The sequence below is a fragment of the Hippocampus guttulatus genome, chromosome 10, assembly GCF_054856545.1.
Source record: "Hippocampus guttulatus isolate MCC_2025c chromosome 10, RoL_Hgut_1.0, whole genome shotgun sequence".
NCBI lineage: Eukaryota > Metazoa > Chordata > Actinopteri > Syngnathiformes > Syngnathidae > Hippocampus > Hippocampus guttulatus.
The window spans coordinates 2,265,478-2,278,161 of NC_141270.1; the positions used below are offsets into that span (position 1 = coordinate 2,265,478).

At 47.6% G+C, this 12,684-nt stretch overlaps 1 protein-coding gene across 1 annotated transcript in view; it reads right to left on the reverse strand.

Moving 5' to 3' along the window:
• The window catches only part of chrm3a (cholinergic receptor, muscarinic 3a), a 53,454-nt gene that overhangs the window by 20,653 nt on the left and 20,117 nt on the right, over nucleotides 1-12,684 (reverse strand). The window contains exon 2 of the mRNA XM_086122706.1: nucleotides 10,875-10,985. The gene's annotated coding sequence lies outside the window, so the exon portion shown is untranslated. The remainder of the gene's footprint in view (nucleotides 1-10,874; nucleotides 10,986-12,684) is intronic.

Consider the following 12,684-nt stretch of genomic DNA (forward strand, 5'->3'; position numbering starts at 1 on the left):
TCCGTGCTCCTCAACAACAAGTCTGAAGCAAGTTCCGATGGCCACATTTGCGCGCGGCTCCAATTGCACTTCAGAATTATTAATGGGGCGTCCTTGCGGAGAGACGGGAAGAATAAGTCTTATTCAAAAAGCCAGTTTTTCGGGGAGCGTCGAACAAAGCTGTCTTTCTGAGAAGTCCCCGCCTCGCCTTTCTCATAAAAGGATGCCCTTTTGTTCCCCGAGAAACACAATGGCGGGAGATAATACGAATAATACGACCGCGAGGCTCCCTTTATCCACTCGCGCACTTTCCATCAAGCCCTTTTATTTATTTTGTATTACACCGCTGACATTCATTTTGGGCGCTGTCATTCAGAGTCACCGGGAAAGGAAATGGAACGAACACATTGACAATTACTGCAGTCGTGCTGGGAAATAATCAACTCTTCAAAGAGCTTGTCGTTTGCCCCGCTAATTGCACAACAGGGGAATGATGCTTCATCTTTTGTGGGCTCATTAGGTGGCGCAGGTATTCATTTTAAGCCCGACTCCTGGCTGGAATGATAATGGATCCCCTTCAAAATATGTAATGCCGCATTGCTTTGACATTACCGAGGCATTTACCACTCCCCCCCCCGCGCTAATGGCGAGCTGATTTTGAATGTGGGCAATCGCGGGCGATTAAAATGCAGAATTAATCAGACAAGTGTGGCCCTTGACGGGAAATCGTTTCGCTATATCACGTTTATGGCGGTCATTTGAGGCCTAAAGTGGCTTTCGTAGCGCTGGGAAAAACAGTACGGGAGGCCAAAGGCCGTGAAAAGAGCAGCGGGAATCAAAGCTGAAGGATGAACGGGCCCCTTTTCCAGAAGGTCATCAAACTAGCGGCAATTCACGTTGTTCAAAAAAAAAAGCAGAGCCAGACGCTTGTCTGTGTTCTGCCTTGCGTCACTCGAGTGCACGTTAGCCCGAGCGCTAGAGCTAACACACCGCAGGAGGTATTCACCAGTCGTGCTGGACAAATAAATGCCACACCTCAAAAAGTCGCGTGACTCAAACAGCTGGTCCCGCTACGTGTCTTTACCACAACACAAAGTGCCTGCGGAGCGGCGGTGGCATCTGTAAAGCCGAGTTTAGGAATTAATTAGCGTGATTCTTTTGACAACAAAAACATCACCCATTTCTCACTTTGTTGCCGATTCATTAAAAACAGTGTGAGGCATGGAGACGTATTTTCAAGTGTGGAAAGGCTGGGCGAACATTTTAGCAGAATAGTGAAATAGGGTTCTAAATGCGGGAGGGGAGACAACACAAAAGCCGCACTCCTCGGCCCAAATGAAATGTGAGACATTGATAAAGCTCAGATGACCGCTTGGGTCACGTCAATATTGGAAGCGCCCACGGCAGGGAACGCGCGACCGGCGTTACGATCGGGAGCAAACACAAGACCGGCTATTTCTGTCTATCGCTGTCAGGTGTCAGTTACGCCCGCTGCGAGCGCATCTTTGCTGATCTGCAGCACGTGCTCTGCTTTTCTCTGTTCGGTCATCATCTGAACAACTTGAAGGAAAGCAGAGGTTGCGGTGTATTTCAAGAGCCGGGAAGTTGGGAGCTCCATGCGGTCTTGTGATGATTTTGGCGCATCCTGGATAGTGAGAGTCACTGTGCGCGGCTGACGGCGCAAAAGTATTTTGTTTCCTCACATGCTGCGACTTCTGATTAAAAGCGCAGATGGTTCCGAACTGTTTGGGAAGACGCTCGATATTAGTCTCGGTTCTCAGTGCAGCTGCGTACAAATCCATATCGGAACACATCGTCACGGGCCCCAGCTTGGCGGAGTGAATAGTATTTATCTTTCAGCCTTGCATCTTGGGCACAAGGACAAATTCATCAGCGGCGCCGGCGGCCGCCACCGCCGTCGACTTTCCCATTATGTCGTTTACAAAAAACAAAGAAAGAAAGGCCGCCGCGCAAGTCGGACTGACTCGCATTGTGACAGCCCACGTTGGGTGCTATAATACGTTCTTCTTGCTGTTCCTTGCTTTGTTTTCGAATGTCTTCAGCTGGAAATGCTTTTAAGTGTTGGGCTTTTGTGAAGCACATTGAGTTGTCTTGTGTATGTAAGGTGGGGGAAATTCTAGACTGAAATCAAGGCTAAAAAAACGTGCGCATCCGTTGCCGAGCCCCTCAGGACCGGCTAAGAAATATTGAATTCTGGAAGAGCCGCGCTCTTAAGCTCTTCACAGACAAGCTTGAAGTCAACTCAGTCCTAATGATGAGGACCTCAAGGATAATGACACCCTTGGTTCTTAATTGCACGTTTAATTATCTGCGATACTTCTTCCCCCACATCGGTTTCCCATTCAACGAGCCTGCTCGGGGAAACCTTTGGAAAAGTCAACGCTGACCATTGGGATAAATCTTCACCAAGGACGTCAGGATGTGAAAGGAAATACGCAAGAGGCCGATTCAAGGTCAATCGTTACGCTCCCTGTGAGGAGATGAATACTGAACTGCTTGCTTATCACAATCGAACTCCATATGTACGTCCACCCCCCCCCGCAAATGCTCTTCATTCTCCAGGATGCCGTCCCTTCGTACTGGAAGCTTACCAAAAGCAAAGTCGCTGGTCTTAAAATGCTGACTGAAGGATTTTGGTGCCATCTGGCCGCCATCGGGAATGTGAAAGTGCATTCGCATTGACAAGCACGCTGGTCAATGCGAAAACACCTGACCGACCGTGTAGGTTCAGTTAAGGTTCACATTTGCTGCTTGGTGAACATCTTCAGAAAGCACTCAAGTGCATTTGGCCCTCTGACAAAAATCCCCCCCCCAGGGGGGGGACAAGAGAATCTTTCAAGAAAGGGTTTTTCCCTCCTTGCCGGATTGACGGAACGCGGTGTCATTGCTAGAGGCGGGCGGCACCTTTTGCCCGTGCGATAACTCACGGAGGGAACGGCCGTGAGCTTTAATGCGGCGCTCTAATCACACAAGCAGTTATCTCAGTTGATGGACAAGGTGCAGCCAGCCTTGAATGTTCCGCCGGAATTAACCAGAAAAAGGGAAGACATTCGAGTCTAAGCCTCATGAAATCACTTAGAATAAGAGCTCGATGCTTAACTAATCAATAAGAATCCTAGATTATGAAGATACTAAATGGAGACAAATTAGGAGTTCTTTCATAAATGTTCAACGGTTCACGTGTCTTAACAGAACATTGGTGTCAAACATACGGCCCGCGGGCCGGAACCGGCCCCCCGAGGAGGATCGATCAGGCCTGCAGGACAATTTAAATGTGGGGAAAAAATGCATAAAAGACACGGAATGAATAATTTAAATAGAATGCAATTCATGGATTATCCGCTAGGGGGAAGACTGTTTTCTCTTTAGTTTGTAAAGTGCAGGCAGGGATTACATTTAGATTTTATTTGCACATGTGTAAATGGTTCAAAAATTCCTTTCTTTAGGAAAATTCCTTTCTTGTTTCATCTTAAAATGCATGACTATATTTTTCAATAGCAATTACTTGTTAAAAGTTTTGTGCCTTTGTACAATCAGTGGGATCAGTCGCAATGCATAAATGATCAAAGTAAATTGCACATTTGTCGAAGGAAATTCAAGGTGTTTCGTGAAATGTTTTATAAAAGATAATGTTCAGGAAATTTCAACATTTTCCAAACGTGTTTGCGCTTCACAAAACCAAAACAAAGGAAAGACATGATATTTTCTGGCAGAGTATTGTATAATTTTAACGGCCGAGGTCGTATGCGGCCCACAATGTCAAATGAGTTTGACACCCCTGCTTGAGAAGATTATTATTATTTTTTTTAATTTTGAGCTTGCTCTCCTCCTTGTTCCGCAAACAACCTCCTTATCATGTGATCTCATCCCGATTCGCTCCAAAACCAAGCACAGCATTTTAAGGTTGCAGGTTTCTTTGGTCGATTTCCTGCACGTTAATCGGCAATTTTGTTATCACTGCTCAGAGAGGCACCGCGACAGATCGGTGACGGCTGGTGCGGCTGCTGCCTCGTAAAAAAAAAAAGCAGCTTCGGCGAAAGCGGGGCGGGGGCCAGGGGGCCGGTAACGAGTGGAATTAGTTTGCTTAATGGAGGGGCACGCCTGCTCCGAGGAGAGTCCACCTCGGAAGTCGACGAAGTTCTCGCCGTCCCCGCTGACGGGCGACGTTCACGCGGCATTTTTTATTCGCCGGGTTAAATTGGACCAATTGCTGCAAGTCAAAACGCTTACAAATTAATTTTGAGTCTAATTTATAGTTCACGTAAAAAAAAAGAAAGACCTCCAGCAAGAACTGCATGACATTTAAGGACACATGAACACTCATTTCCACAGTCCTCAGCTGGCCCCTGCTCCAAACCCTCCAGAATTTAATTTTTTTTTCCCATCATCGTTTGGGAATGAAAAACTCCCTTTTTAGCTCCCCCGCTAAGGTAATATCCTTTCCATGGGAAATTTAAAGATATTCCAAGTGAGCACTTGGAAGGACAAGTCGTACCAATTATTCATGCTTCTCGCCGATTGCGGTAACAGAATTAGCCGGGACATGATCTCCTTTGATGAAATGACTGATAAGCTGACACAGAGACCGACTTGGCGGGGGTGGGGGGGGGATCAATCATTTAGAGAGACCTTGATTGGACGTGAGATAATGCTCGCCGGGCTAAGTCGTGCAATCATTGGCGATCTGGAAAGTGCAATGCTGCGCGGGGTCACCCGGCAGAGGCGTGCGCTCAGGACATTCAAGACCTTCTATGCCGACCCGAACACGATCGCAAGCGCCGACCTGCTTTTACAACTTTAGTCAAGTTCCCCAAATTCCCAAATCAATCACTTTGAGTGCAAAGGATTAAGTGAACATCTCTGAGTACTAAAAACAGTCGACGCTGGTTTCACCGTGCTCCATTTCCCCATTTACTCGCTTACATGTTCAGCTTTTTACATCTATAAATATTTCATACTGCGTTATATGTAGTAGTTGGCGGCCATTTTGTTGGAAATGGTGACAACGAACGACCGCGATAACGTGCAGATGTCCCTCGATGTACGTTGTAACGAGGTTCGACCGTACCGTATTTTCCACACTAAAAGGCGCATCTTTGGCCTATTTTGTCATTTAATTCATACTTTGGGCCTTATAAGACGCAATCCTCAATGCATCCACTAGATGGAGCGACGCTCAAGGAAATACCAACAGAACACTACACTACACTACAGCCTGATTTATTTAGCGACAATCAGATGTCAGTAAAACGTATTTAATAAAGCAGCGACACAGTTCACGTAACCAATAGCAAGTTATAACTCGTTAACGTTGAACGCTCTATTTCCGTGTTCAACTGCGTAACCCGATCGCCTTTAGTTTGAACTCTCCGTTGTCAGCATGTCTCGAGCAAGGAGCCATTTTGGGGGTCGACATATTACCGTAATAACCATACGCTTCGGATTTTAAGAAAATGGATGGCTTTTAAGTGTGCCCTTTAATGCGGAAAATACGGTAATGGCAAATTTGAAAATCATCCCAAGAGCCCCCCCCCCCCCACCCCCACCCCCCAAGAGTGAATATTTCCTCTCAAAGTGAAGCAAGCAGGTGGAAATTCCAGCTCGGAGGCAAAACAAAGCGGGGACGAGTGCAGCGGAATAAGCGGGAGGCCCGGATGGATTGGAACATCCGCCCGCGTTTATCCGCGCGTCGGCATTTGCTATCAGGCCTCCAGACGCCGCTGCCATTTGCTCCCCTGCCAATCAAATGCCGCTGAGAATGCCAGTCCCTCAGTGGGTTGCTTTACAGGCAGCTCACCTGTACGCCATCACATCCCCCTCGCCTGCCGTTCATTAGTCGCCGGGAAGGCGCGTCGCGTATCGCTAAGGTGAATTTTGGAACACAAATGCGGAAAGACGGCGTTGCGGCACCCTCTGGGTGGATTTCACGGCATTTTGTGCAAAATAGATGCAGTCGGCGGACATGTTTGACCGCAACTATCTTTTGATCACATATCGACCCCGAATTTGTGAAAAAAAACCCCATCTGACCTCATGATGTGCAAGGAACCAAAAGACTTGAATGTCATGACAAGAGGGAAGCATTCTTCACAAGCGCGTAGATAAATATATTTGAGTTCATCGTTCTTTCCATCATTCACCTTTTGAATGATTATCGACAAAGAGAAGAGACAAAGCCGAGACGACGAATCTGCGATGAGCGCCAAAGGCAAGCGCAACGAGGTGGCGCCTTTGCAACGATCATCCGTCTGCTTCGCTGTCATTGGCCTTGATCTTGCAACTGATAATGTGCTCGCTTTCACAAGCGGCAAAGGATTGCCCGTTGATTGAACCGAAGCGTGAACGAGAATTTGCTCTGCTCGTATTTGCTTGCCAAACTTGTCCGACTCATCTCGTAGACATTTATCCATAGGAGAGAGGAACGAGACCAAGACGAGACCAGGACTTTTGGAGGTCGAGACTGAGACATGACCAAGACTCAAAATAAACAGAACAAAATGGCCAACAAAAAATTATACTCTGTTGTTTTTGAAGAAATGGCCAAAAAAGACCCAGAATAATGCTTCCGTCTTTTTGCTTGCACGTTGCTTTGGAAAGCAAACTTAATGGCTGGTGAGTCTACTGACATTTTTCCAAATTTTTCAAGAGTGCTGCATCCTCGGGCTTTTTCTACTTTCTGTGTGCAGAGCGGGGGTGGGGGGTGGGGGCGGGGCACTTCACCGGGTAGGCGGTGCAGCACCTGCACTCACCACAGCAGTAGTGGCCCGGTTTCCGCCGGTCTTGATAAAAAATTCACAAGGCTGTCCGAGATCGGGACAAGGCCGAGTAAAAATGCCTGAAAAAAAACCCGAGACCCTGAAAAAAGCGCATCGGAGTACTCGGACGTTAAGAATATCAAATAAATAAAAGTTAGTCAGAAAGTATTAGCGGTTGCCTTTAGACGAGAAATCGGAGCTTCGCGCATCTATCATGGCAGAGGTCGACCAAGTGGCTGCGGGTGAACGGCTGCGTTTCAAGTGTCTTCAGGTTAGGCGGCTCTGGGATTCATGGAAGCGCATCGACAAATCGCGGCGGCAATTGGAGGCGGTGTTGCTCATGTCCTGACACGCTGAAAAAGTCCCCCCCCCCCCCCCCACGCCCTGCCCCTGCCACTTGTCCCGTTTAAAAAAAAAAAAAAGGTGAAACAAGGAGAACGGATGATGGATGGGCATCATCTGACACTTGCATTCATCAAGGGTCAGCCAGCCCGCACTCGTTTTCGGGAGGACACTGAGGGAAGATGAGTCATTGTAACTTTGGAGAACGCTAAGCTTGAATGGCAATCGGATTGGAAGACTTCCAGATCACGGACACGGATGAGGAACTCTGTATAGGGGGGTGTGGTTGTGACGTAAACGACTCGACTGTTACGCAGCAACGGGCGGAGGTGAAATAAAGGCTTGCTCACAGACATATATTCAGAAACAGGTTGACCCCCCCCCCCCCCCCCAAAAATAAAGGATTTATTTGGTTGATGGCTGGGCAGGCACTTCAGAACTTTGTATCCAAGCCGTTAAAAAGTCAATCGTCCAAGACATGACCCCGTTTCCAACAAGAAAAGGCTTTCAGGTGCATCGTTGGGGAGGGGGGGGGGGGGGGGGGGGTGTCCGTCACAATTGCATTGCTGATTCTGGCACAGATTAGCATAGCCTGTAAAGAATTGCTGATATCACTAAAACAGGCTATACTAATTAAAGCCGGAATCATCAATCAGCGGTCTTCAGACCCCCCCCGTCATCCGCGGAACGTGGAGGATAGCTTTTGTGTTGCGGGCTGAAGCTGAAGTTGGAAGTCAATCAAACATTAGCGTCAAGAGAGCGGCGGGGCGGGCGGCGGAGAAACGAGGATGGCTCGGCTGCACGCCGGGTAGAAGGAAAACTTATCCGGGGGTTGGATGAGTTTTTCACGGCTTGCTCGAGGCTTCGAGGAGGCCGACGCTTTCTTTGGCCGTCAACATGTACCGTTTGGGAAGCGGCGAGGCGAGTCCCGAGGACGGATCGACCGTCTTCCGCGGTTCTCCCAGCTGTTCGCCAGGTCCTGCTTCGTCATGACACCGCGTGTATCACGTACGGTCGAGGTCAGCACAGCGTACGAATGCGCAAAGCAGGTCATGGGAAATTAATCAGCAAAACGACTTGGGATCTGGGACGCAGCCTTGGAGGACTTCCTCAGTTTTGGGGGGGGGGGTTTCTTACATCGTGCATCAGCCCGTCGATTATAAAAGGTCTCACGTCGTCACTGCCCTCATGAGATTTTTATCTTACTTTGAAGAGAGAAGAATCCCGGGGGGGGGGGGTATTTTGTCACCCAAATAAGCAAACTGGCATGTTCGAAAGTGTAAAAGATAGAAGGGGCAGACATTAGCCTCCTATGTGATGCATTGCCACACCGACGCGACCTTTATGTGGATTCATCGTGATAAAAATGGGTAATGAGACCCCATGACTCAAAGACTTGCAAAGGTCGATCGTTCCTTCGACGCTTTACGGTTCGATGCGAGATAAAATCGGATCCACGTCGTTACCGAGGTCGCAAAAGTCTGTAGAGCGCGCGGTTCTCACCCCTGCCGCGTATTTCGGAGTTACGCCGTTCGAATTTTGGCCGCCCGCGGCTTTCCTGTGCGGCCTTTTGCACGTCGTCTCCGAGCCGACGTGGGTTTTCTCAAGCCTCTTCCCGCATTCTTAAGACGATCGCGTTTGGTTCAATCAAGACGAAAAATCACGTGAAGGTCAATGTGAGGCCTTGTTTATCGATAAGCATCCCTGTGACGGGTGGGAGACCAGTCACGGGTTCGAGAGCCCCAACTGAAAAGTCCCGCGGCAGTTCTCTCATCTCGACAAACATCAAACTCCCAGATCACCATTGGCCGATGCCAAAAAGATCGAGACAGTGCCGTGGAGTTTTTTCTGCCACATGTCGAAAGTCTCGCCTCTCCAAAACGGTCCCTGCTACCATCTTAGCTGTGCCCGTGTAACAATGCGCGACTCCACGCTCTTCACTGGATTCAACGAGACAGTGTGCCAAAGGTGCCATAGCGAGAGCGTGAAGGTCAAAGCGAGACCGCGGCCGAGCCAACGAGGCCTAATCTAACCGATCATGAGCAGGGATAGTCTGCGGCCGCCTGAATAAGGACCAGTGAGATAGAAAACAGTCAGATGGCGAGTTTGAAACCCACACATGACATTGAGGGTAAAAAAAAAAAAATGGAAATTTCCAAATAACTCAAAACCATTGAAAGTATCGCCACAAGCGTCTTCGGAAATTCGTCCTCTGGGCTAACAACTGGACTGCATTGCGTGTTCGCGGCGTCTTGTTTTGTGGTTGCGCCAGCAGTTTTGGAAGAGATTTCGCAGTTGACGCAGATGCCGCTTGACAGGATTAAAAAAAAAAGCAAAAAAGCGCCGAGGGCAGTTTATCTTGCACACCTTTGAATTTGTTTCGCCAACTTGTAGGAGCAAATGGGGCCTGAAAATGTGGATTGGAGAATGCTCAATGGACGTGGCTGGGCATTAGAAATACAGGGCGGTAAAATCTTGAGTAGGAACCGTTGGGATTCGGGGAAGGGGGGGGGGGGGAATCCATGTCCGCGCTCACGTCGCTTTCGAGAAAACGGAGATCGCCGGTGGACACAAAGCCAGCATGAACGTCTCGCCATTTTTATGGCTTGAAATGAAAAATCGATACTTTGGATCTCATCTGTGCCTCGGTAGAAGTGTGGGGAAATCCATTTAAACCCCAGTTGATCGAGTCAACTGGCTTTTCTCAAGGCGTCCACTTACAGAAAATGAAATTTAAAAAAAATAATAACAATAATAATAATGCCGTGAGGTATAATAACTGAAAACACAAGAAATGAGAAAGGCGGCCAACAATTTGTAAAAAAAAAAAAAAAAAAAAAAGGTCACCGGGTGAGTTGCGAAGGTGCAGGGGTGACATTTTGCTTTCGGGCTGCGCCATCTGGTCGGCGTTCCAATTGGACTCGTTACATGCTACCTCACCGTGTGCAAGCCTGCCCGGAAGGAAAAAAAAAAAATCTCCTGCACTGAAAAAGTCCCAAATTGAGAAGAGACTGAAAGATATGAAATGTTCCTTCGCCCAACGAAAAACCAAATTTGTCGAGAGGTCCTCAAACGTTTGGGCTTTGAAGGGATTTCTGTATCACCCCCGCCCTCATGTATCCCCCACCCCCACCCCCAAAAACATAAAAGTTGGCCGAACGTGACCGAGCTGCTCCGCTGCTTGCGGCGGCTAATTACAGTGGAAGAAATGAAGTGACACAAGTGGTTCATCTTAGCCCACCCAAATGCGCTTGTTGGTGTCTGTTGTAATACGCCCCCCCCCCCGCCCAGTTAAATGAAGTGCACAGTGAATTCTATCCAACGCTCCACTGCTCGTAAAGCATGACTCACACACACACACACGATACACAGCCGTATATAAACACACGCCGGGGCGCCGGGGCGCCGCGTCGTAAAGTCACTGAACTCCAATCACACGAAAGGCGTTTACACTCCACTCGCTTCAATTACAAATCGGCCTTGTGGCCCATGAATGAAAATGATGGCTTTCATTTTTTCCCGCCGCGAGTTTCCCCTTGCGGAGGGGGGGGAGACGCGGCGTCGACGGCAACCCCCCCCCGAGCTGAGCCGGCGACGGAATACGTGAACGCAAAATGGAGCATATCGCTTGATTTCCTCACGCCGAAAAAAAGCGATTTATTTTCTTTGGGAGATGAAGCCGTTCGATATGTCAACGGACTCATTGATGAGCAATACAAACGTGATCGATTGTTTGTTTTTTTTCGGTGAAAGAGACTCTAAACAGGCTCAACTTACCAAACATTTCGAGGGGGAGGTCAAGTGTCGGGAGGTCACCTTGGAGCCGGATGTGTCACCGTTGTCTGCCGGAGGGGGCGGGATGATCCTCCTGGCGGTGGATCATGGCGTCTACGTGGCGGGCAGGGGAGAGAGGGTACAAAATGAAGAGAAAACAATTCAACATGACTAAATTTGGAAATGTGTCGATAGCACACTTAAAAAAAAAAAAAAAAAAAAAACAAGGAGTGAAACAACATCACGTCCCAGAGTCTCATGTCCGAGTACATCGCTCCCCAAACAGCTCCGATTGCACCGAAAGCATCTTTTTATTTATGCGATGCGATTTCATGGAGGTTGTTCTCGAGTGAAGTCACGAGCGCTGCTGCGGGCCGGATAATATGTGGCAAAGGGAAAGAATGGCACGTCTTTATGTCTCGTGAAGCCTTCGAGCCTTATATAGTCTCGGCCGAGCCTCGCGTACTCTGCCGGAGGAAGCGCAAAGCAAAATGACAGACACCTCATTTGGCTCCAGTCTTGCCAAGGACAAAGACAGAACATAATGCAGTACTTCCTCACGCTCAAAACACAATTTTTTTTTTTTAAATACACACACACACACACGTAGATATGTCTGTGTATTATACATCAAGTGAGCACAAGGGTCTCATTTTCAAAATGAGCCACAAAAGGTCAATGAGGCAGACATTCATTCATCTTTGTCACCCAATTAATTTTTATCGTTCCAACTATATTCTACCCCCCCCGCCCCACCCATTTGAAGCTCACAAAACCTTTCATTAACGCCGCGGTATTTCGCCGTGTAGCCGCTGTTCCGTCTTGACCATTTTGTGTCTCCTTTCTGTTCCTAGAATACCGGAGGTGGGGGTGGGGGTGTGGGGGGGGGGGGCGGCAATTACCCTCGGAAGCTATCCAGATGGTGTACGGTTGCTCGTTAGTCATCAGAAATAGAAATAACTTGCGTACAGGTGAAGAAGAGGAAAGGTCATGTCATGAGACGACGTGTCGCTACTTTGTCTCGAAGCAAATTACTTAATAGGGAGAAAATCTTCCTTTTTTTTTTTTGAGAGGCATGTGCTTCAATTACTCGTACACAGCTTCGATTACGCATGCAGTAAATATTAATATATGCTACGTTCGATAGACTCCACAAGTAAAAAGGTGATAAAATTGGATGGTTAGACGGTAGATTTTTTTTTTCATACATAAATCCAAGATGTTCATTGATATCAACAAACTTGTGATGTGCATTTTAAACTTGTGGGAAAGCCAACCAGATGCTGGTGGCTGATTAAGAAACTACATCATAATATTTCTACTTTTTAAGCGCATCAAGAAACGGCCCGGCCCATCTGTCCGATTTTAAAGATCTAACAAAAGGTTTGCCCGCTTTTAAACGGTAGATGAAATGACAAAAGAATCGATCCATCATCAGTTTAACATGGAGTACATGTATTGGAAAATTCTTCCAATAGCTAATTAAGTTACTGTGTACACAGAAAAAAAAATATTGTTAAATATCTTCCATTATGTTGCACAAAATAAACTGGATTAGTTTTATTTTGTGCAGCCGCTTGACAAAATAAAACAAAGTAAATTCAACATGCCATTTTTTTTATCCTGTGTCCAAAACCAGCAAAATGGGGTCTGTTGATACGTTAAGCTGTCGTAATTGCTGGTGAGTACATTCTGTTGTTCTGTTGCGGCCCATTTGCACCGCTTGAAATATTTTCATGAGCGGGAAGGCTCTTTTTTTTTGCCGCGCTCTCGCAGCTCCTGAAGGAATTTGCAGGCACCTCTACATGCATTA